The 5,881-nt window shown below is 43.4% G+C and overlaps 1 long non-coding RNA gene across 1 annotated transcript; it reads right to left on the reverse strand.

Annotated features, from left to right (window-relative positions):
* Positions 1–490: 490 nt before the first annotated feature.
* Positions 491–3,324, reverse strand: LOC149911967 (uncharacterized). Its single transcript, XR_016462620.1, has 3 exons — positions 3,002–3,324; positions 2,510–2,629; positions 491–620 (listed from the first exon to the last, which is right to left on the reverse strand). It is a non-coding gene; the product is annotated as an uncharacterized LOC149911967 (long non-coding RNA).
* Between the last annotated feature and the right edge of the window lie 2,557 nt (positions 3,325–5,881).

Here is a 5,881-nt window from a genome sequence, read left to right on the forward strand (position 1 = left end):
TTGATGCTTTACGGAGCTCCCATAAAATGGCTCTGAGCCTTCCCTTTCTAATGATTTTGCACACCCACGCAACTTGCTCTGTGGGGATGGAAGATAACAGGATTTAGATCCTTGACACACTGCAATTGATTTAACAATAAATATTGTCCATCCTAGTTTTGGGTTACTATAAGATGAAAGCAAAAATGTATATACTGATCTACTGGTTTTCTTTTAAAAAACATTCACCTGATGCTGAAGGCTAATTCTGTAAAGCTGAAACTTAAATCCCAGCAGAAACAGGTTCCCAGATATTAAAAACAAACAAACAAACAAACAAAAAAAAATCATAAAAGTATGTATAATGAAATCTTTAGGCATGTGACAAACTTTGTTTTATATATTATATGATTTCAGAACATCTGTCACACACACTCACAAACTTTCCTTAGAAGGAGAAGCAGAAGTTTAGATGATGATAAAGTTATGTTCTTACCACATTAGACGGTTCCAATTTCTTCCTTCTAGCAAGGTCAGTGATATTATTGCCATTGTAGTTGATGCTCTCCATACAGCCTTTGAAATTTTTTTCTGCTGTTAGAACTTGGCTTCCCAGAAAAAGGCATGCCTCCAAAGGTTATCTTTGAATGTATCAGAAAATGAAAGACAGTTACTGGAGGACAAGGGCTTAGAATTTTTGCTTACTAGAAAAAGAAAGTATCAAACAAGTACTGGAAAAGTAGGAAAAAGTCTATGATGAAGTCATGACTGCAAATATTTTTGGTGGTAAATTGTATCTATTATTAGGTTTTCCCAAATACAGAGAAAGTATGTATCACAGTTACATATAGACTGTAACGAAGAGAAGGTCTCTAAAAGGAATGCACTTTTAAATGCTTGGCAGAGCAAAATGTCAGTATTGTTAAGAAACAAGAATTTGTTGGCCAAAGAATGTGCTGTCTGTCTGATCTTGGAGAAGAAAAGTCTGCCTTTCTTTACAAACCTGAATGCAGAAAGTTTGAGAAGTAAAGGTGCCCAGTAAAACCTATTTCAATATGTAGACTGAAACAAACATTAAAATAAAAAAAAATCTACTAAATCAAAAGGGAAGAAGGAAAGTGTTGCTTTATGTAGAACATCCATCAGTTTGGTAGAGTGTCAGAAGTGAGAAGTGGTTGGTGGCAAGTAAGTATTATTCATTCTTTGTCATATATTAAAATAAAGGATGTTTTATTTTCTTTCATGTACCAAACCGTAATACCAAACAGTTCCATTTGTCTTAAATACTCTATACAACTGCAGATAATTACAGCAACATAAAAACCAGCATTATGACATACCTAGAGGGATTAGTTTGACTTGTGTTTGGTTCCCAGGTCCCAAGATGCCAGTATCTGGGAAAGTGGCAAATGGAAATTCAACTGTGCAGAGGAACAGGAAAAAACCCTATATCTGTATATCAGCAATACAGAAATAATTGATAAAATGCTCAGGAAACAAGCTGTGTTTAACCAGCACTGTCCAATCCAGCCTGTTGCAGGGTCCACGACAGCAGTGAGAGGAAAGAGCAGCAGACAAGACTCCTCTGGCTTGTACCATGGTATTAGTTCTAGCACGTTCTGCTAGAAGTTCTGCATTTGAAGTTACATTAGCAAGCCTGATGTGCTTGGCAACAGCACAACATCTCACTCCATATGTAACGTATTTTCTGTGGCAAAGAACTTCTTTGTTCATAACTCACGGACTTTTGATTTCCATGCATCTCGTGGGCCTGAGATAAAAGACAATTTAAAAGGAAAGAAAGAAAAAAAAAAGGGGGGGGGGATGCTATGATGGTAATGTTTAATATTCGTGTGGGGGGTGAAAGGTGTACTTGAGTTGCCTAAGCACAAGCTTCTACTGCTATTGGTGATACCTGGGGTAGTGTGCCTTAGTAACCTCTGCTTTCTGCTTGAGGAGGTATGCATCTCTATAAATTCTCTGCCATTTCTGCCAACACCATGGGAGTGCTACAGATATCTAGGGGATATATGTATATAAGCTGCTCATTCAGTTTACGTGTTTGTCTTTTTCTTGGATGAGAAATAGTTGCTGTTTATTATTTCCTTAAATGCAACACAAGCATTTACTCATAATATCCAATCTGAGAACACCGTTCTTGTAACTGCTTATGAAAATCATAGATACAGAAATCAAAAGAAACTGTTTCAATCTGCTTGCATTTAAGGAAATAGGAAGTCTCTTTCCACCCTTGCGCATATTTAAGACTGTTTTCTGACAAACTGCTAGCTAAAGGCTTCAGTCTTTCTTTTTGTGCTTACTCCCTCAATGGAATAGCTGAGCTTTTGTAACTGTCCCTACTTTGAAGTTTTCTAGTGGATCCAGGTTGGTTTAAGTATCCTCTATTCCTCACTTCTGTCTTTTCTACCATTTTCTTCAAAAAGGAGCATGTTAAGAACATAAATTTCTATTCTGTTAAGAGTCTTCTCCTGCAGTTAGCTGGTTAGTAAATAATACTTTGCTCACTCACCTCACTCAACCTGCTGGCCACATTCTTTTTAATGCATCCCAGGATACCATTGGCCTTCTTGACCACAAGGCCACATTGCTGGTTTGTGGTCACCCTGCTGTCTACAGGGACACCCAGGCCCTGTTTGTAAGAGAATGTGATTGACTTCACTTCTTCCAGCAAAAAAAGAGAAGCAGGTCTAAGACATCTGTTTATCTCCAATTTAAACAACTTAATTTAGGTAGAATTATGTGTTTTACAGCTATTCACGTTGCTGTGAAAAGAAGCGCGGCTATACGAATAAGAAGTCGCGCGGCTCTGCCCTCGCAACTCCCCCCGCCCCGCGCACGGAGGCGGCCCCCAGCCGCAGCCCCCAGCCGCAGCCCCCAGCCGCTCCCCCCCTCGCGCAGCGCCACTCCGAGGTGCCGCCTGCCGCAGCGACGGCGGCGGGGAGCCCTCGCGCCCAGAGGCGGCCTTCCCGGGGTCTGCCCTCTCCGCCCCCCTCCCACCTACCTGAGGGCAGCCGGCATCCGTCCGCGCAGCGGCGCACAGCCGGTGGCACCGCGCGCACAGCCTGCCTGCCTGCCTGCCTGCCGCCCTCCCTCGGACGAGGGTCCCCTTAGACGAAAGCACAGCCCCAGCCCGGCCGCTACCGCGAGGGACCGCGCCCGCGGCCGGAGCCCGGGGGCCGCGAGGAGGGAGGGCTGAGCGCCCGGTGACAGGTGAGGACGGCCCCCGCGCCGCTCCCTACCTCGCGCCGCTCTCCTCGCAGCCGGCGGCTCGCTTACCCTCGACCGCCGCCGCCCCCTCGCTCCGTTCCCCCGCCCTAACGCGGAGTTCAACGCGACCCCGCTAGCCGCGAGGCCCCGCCCCCCGCCCCGCACTGACGGCTCTCTCCGCCAATAGCGAAGAAGACGGCCGTCCTCGAGCTCCGCCCTCACCTCCTTCGACCAATAGGAGCTATCCGTGGTGCTGCCCCTCCGCCTTCCCGGCAGGCTCGGTTGGCTCGCAGCTGCCGAGCAACGGGCGCGGGGCTGCGGGTGGGGCCGCTGAGGGCGGTGGCCGGGCCCCCGCTGCGGGCCGGGGTTGGTGCCGCGGGATTGTGCCCGGGGCTTCTCGTTCGGGAGCTTTCGCCTCATAGATGGACGTTTTTTGTTCCCCTCCCCTTTTTCCCTCTTGGCTCAGCCATCAGGAGGATGGAAATATCTCCCGCACTCTCAAAGCTGTAATCTCGGCTTGCAGAAATGATAACTGGTATGTGAAGATGTTTCTAATTTTTTTGTTTCTTCACTTGTTTGTGAACCTAGGGTAGGGAGAAAGAACTGAAGTAACCTGCAGTGAGATTCTATCACTTTTGTAACTCCTTAAGCATAGTCAAGAATGTATGTTTGTGAACTACTTTATTAAGATAGTCCTGGTGGAGTATACTTTATATCACTGGGAGTCCAGGATTTTCTGAACAGTTCTTAAATCAGAGTCTAGCAATAGCAAAGTTGAATTACATGTACACTGTACAGTTAGGTTGTTGGTAATAAGCAGAGCTTGTGCATCTCAACAGCTGCAGCTATACAAGCTATACATTTGTCAAGTAAGCTCAGTATGAGTGGAGTATCAGCTTTATTAATTCAAGTCATTCTCATAATCTTATCCATACATAATGTTTGTGTTCTTAATACCTTAACCAAGTGAGTGAAAAGTTTCCAGCTAATCTGTTTAGCTTCCAGGCAAGTGATTCCACATGTTAAATTTGCTGCTTCCTCCTTTCTCCCATTCCCTGGTCTCTTAGGTCAGTGTTCGTTCTCTTATGTCCTCTATTAAGGAATAGGTTTAGTTCTGCTACATATTAATGCCATGCCTACAGATAAATTATCCTTACATCTCAAACTGAATAGCTGCTGCTTGACGTTTTTTTTTTTCCTTCTAGGCTAGGAAGTCTCTGTATGGCATGCCAGCAACGTTTTGTTGCAACGTTCTTAAAAGAAGAAATCTTTTACAGCGTGCAAGTTCTTTAAGATGTGGTGATGCATTGGGGTTTAACCCAGCAGATCACTGAGCGTCACGTGGCTGTTCATTCACTGCCCCCATCTCAGTGAGATGGAGAGGAGAAATGAGGGAAAAAATGAGATAGAGAAAAAGAAAAGCATAATAATTATGGCATGTATATCTACATATACACACAGATACTTGTAATCTAGATTTATAACAACGGATGCGCAAGCAATTGCTCATCTCCTCTTGAGGTCTTGAAACAGTAAGCGTTCGGTGCAGAAAGTCTATACCAAATTAACTTGAAAAACGGATGCTTTCCAGCTTCAGGTGAGACAATTATTCATTGATCTTTTGTACATTTCAAGTGTGCAAAAACTCACCTCTGGAAGACTGATATTTGTAGATAAAATTGATATGGCTTACTGGGCTCTGTTAGTGGCTCTTAGATGTAGTAAATTTGATGTTGTTAATGATCTTCTGCATATGGAAGTTCTACTTCTGCTGAATTTACCTGTCATTAACAGCTTGCTGCATTGTGAAATCATTAAATAGCAGCCTTTAACATATTTAACTCTGGTTTTTGAAAAGCTGAACTTCCTAATTGGGACTCATACATGTATGAAGCCTTGGTGTCTGGTGCTGACTTGAGAATAAAACTTCAGTTATTACTTACAGGGCCTGCCTTACAGCATAAGATCACATGGCAGTGCCTTCTGCTTTCAGTATTTTACCAGTGCTGTGGTACAACTGGGTCTGGTTAATACCTGTTCAGATACAAGACAGAGTAAGGAAAATGTGTTTATTATTTCAGATCAGCCCTTTTTTACAAGGCATCGATTGGTTACTTGGTGGTGAATGTTGGGTTCTATTGCAGATGTGATGCCATCCATGCAGTAATGGATGGAAATACATTAAAGGAGCAGCATAACAATTTATTTCACAGGGCAAAGATCAAGAGAGTGCTGATTCCATATTACAAATCTAACAAAACTGAAGTGGCAGAAGCATTCTTTGAAGGCTTAAGCAGATGAGGGATGTTCAGTTTTCTGTTACAAAACCTAAATCAGAGAGCATTGAAATCTGTTGAATTTTGGAATAGTTGAGAGTAAGAATGTGAATTCTGTTTGTAACAGAAAAAAACTTGTTCTCATTCCATCCCTCTACTACTCGCATCTGCTCCACATGTCGAAGTAGGAAAAGAGTCATTTGTTGCTCCGTTAATTGCAAAACTGTATTTGTCAGACACCAATTCTGAATCAGCTCTCATACCTGTTACCGTGCTTTCGATAACAAGACTGCAGTTGGGGTTGGTTTGTAGGGAGGCTAGATGAATTGAAAGGGAGTGGATTGGGATAGTATAGCTGCTGGACAGAAACACCTATTTTAAAAGATGATCATCCTATG

Source organism: Phasianus colchicus, unplaced genomic scaffold (genome assembly GCF_987193195.1).
Source record: "Phasianus colchicus unplaced genomic scaffold, bPhaCol1.hap1.1 HAP1_SCAFFOLD_49, whole genome shotgun sequence".
NCBI lineage: Eukaryota > Metazoa > Chordata > Aves > Galliformes > Phasianidae > Phasianus > Phasianus colchicus.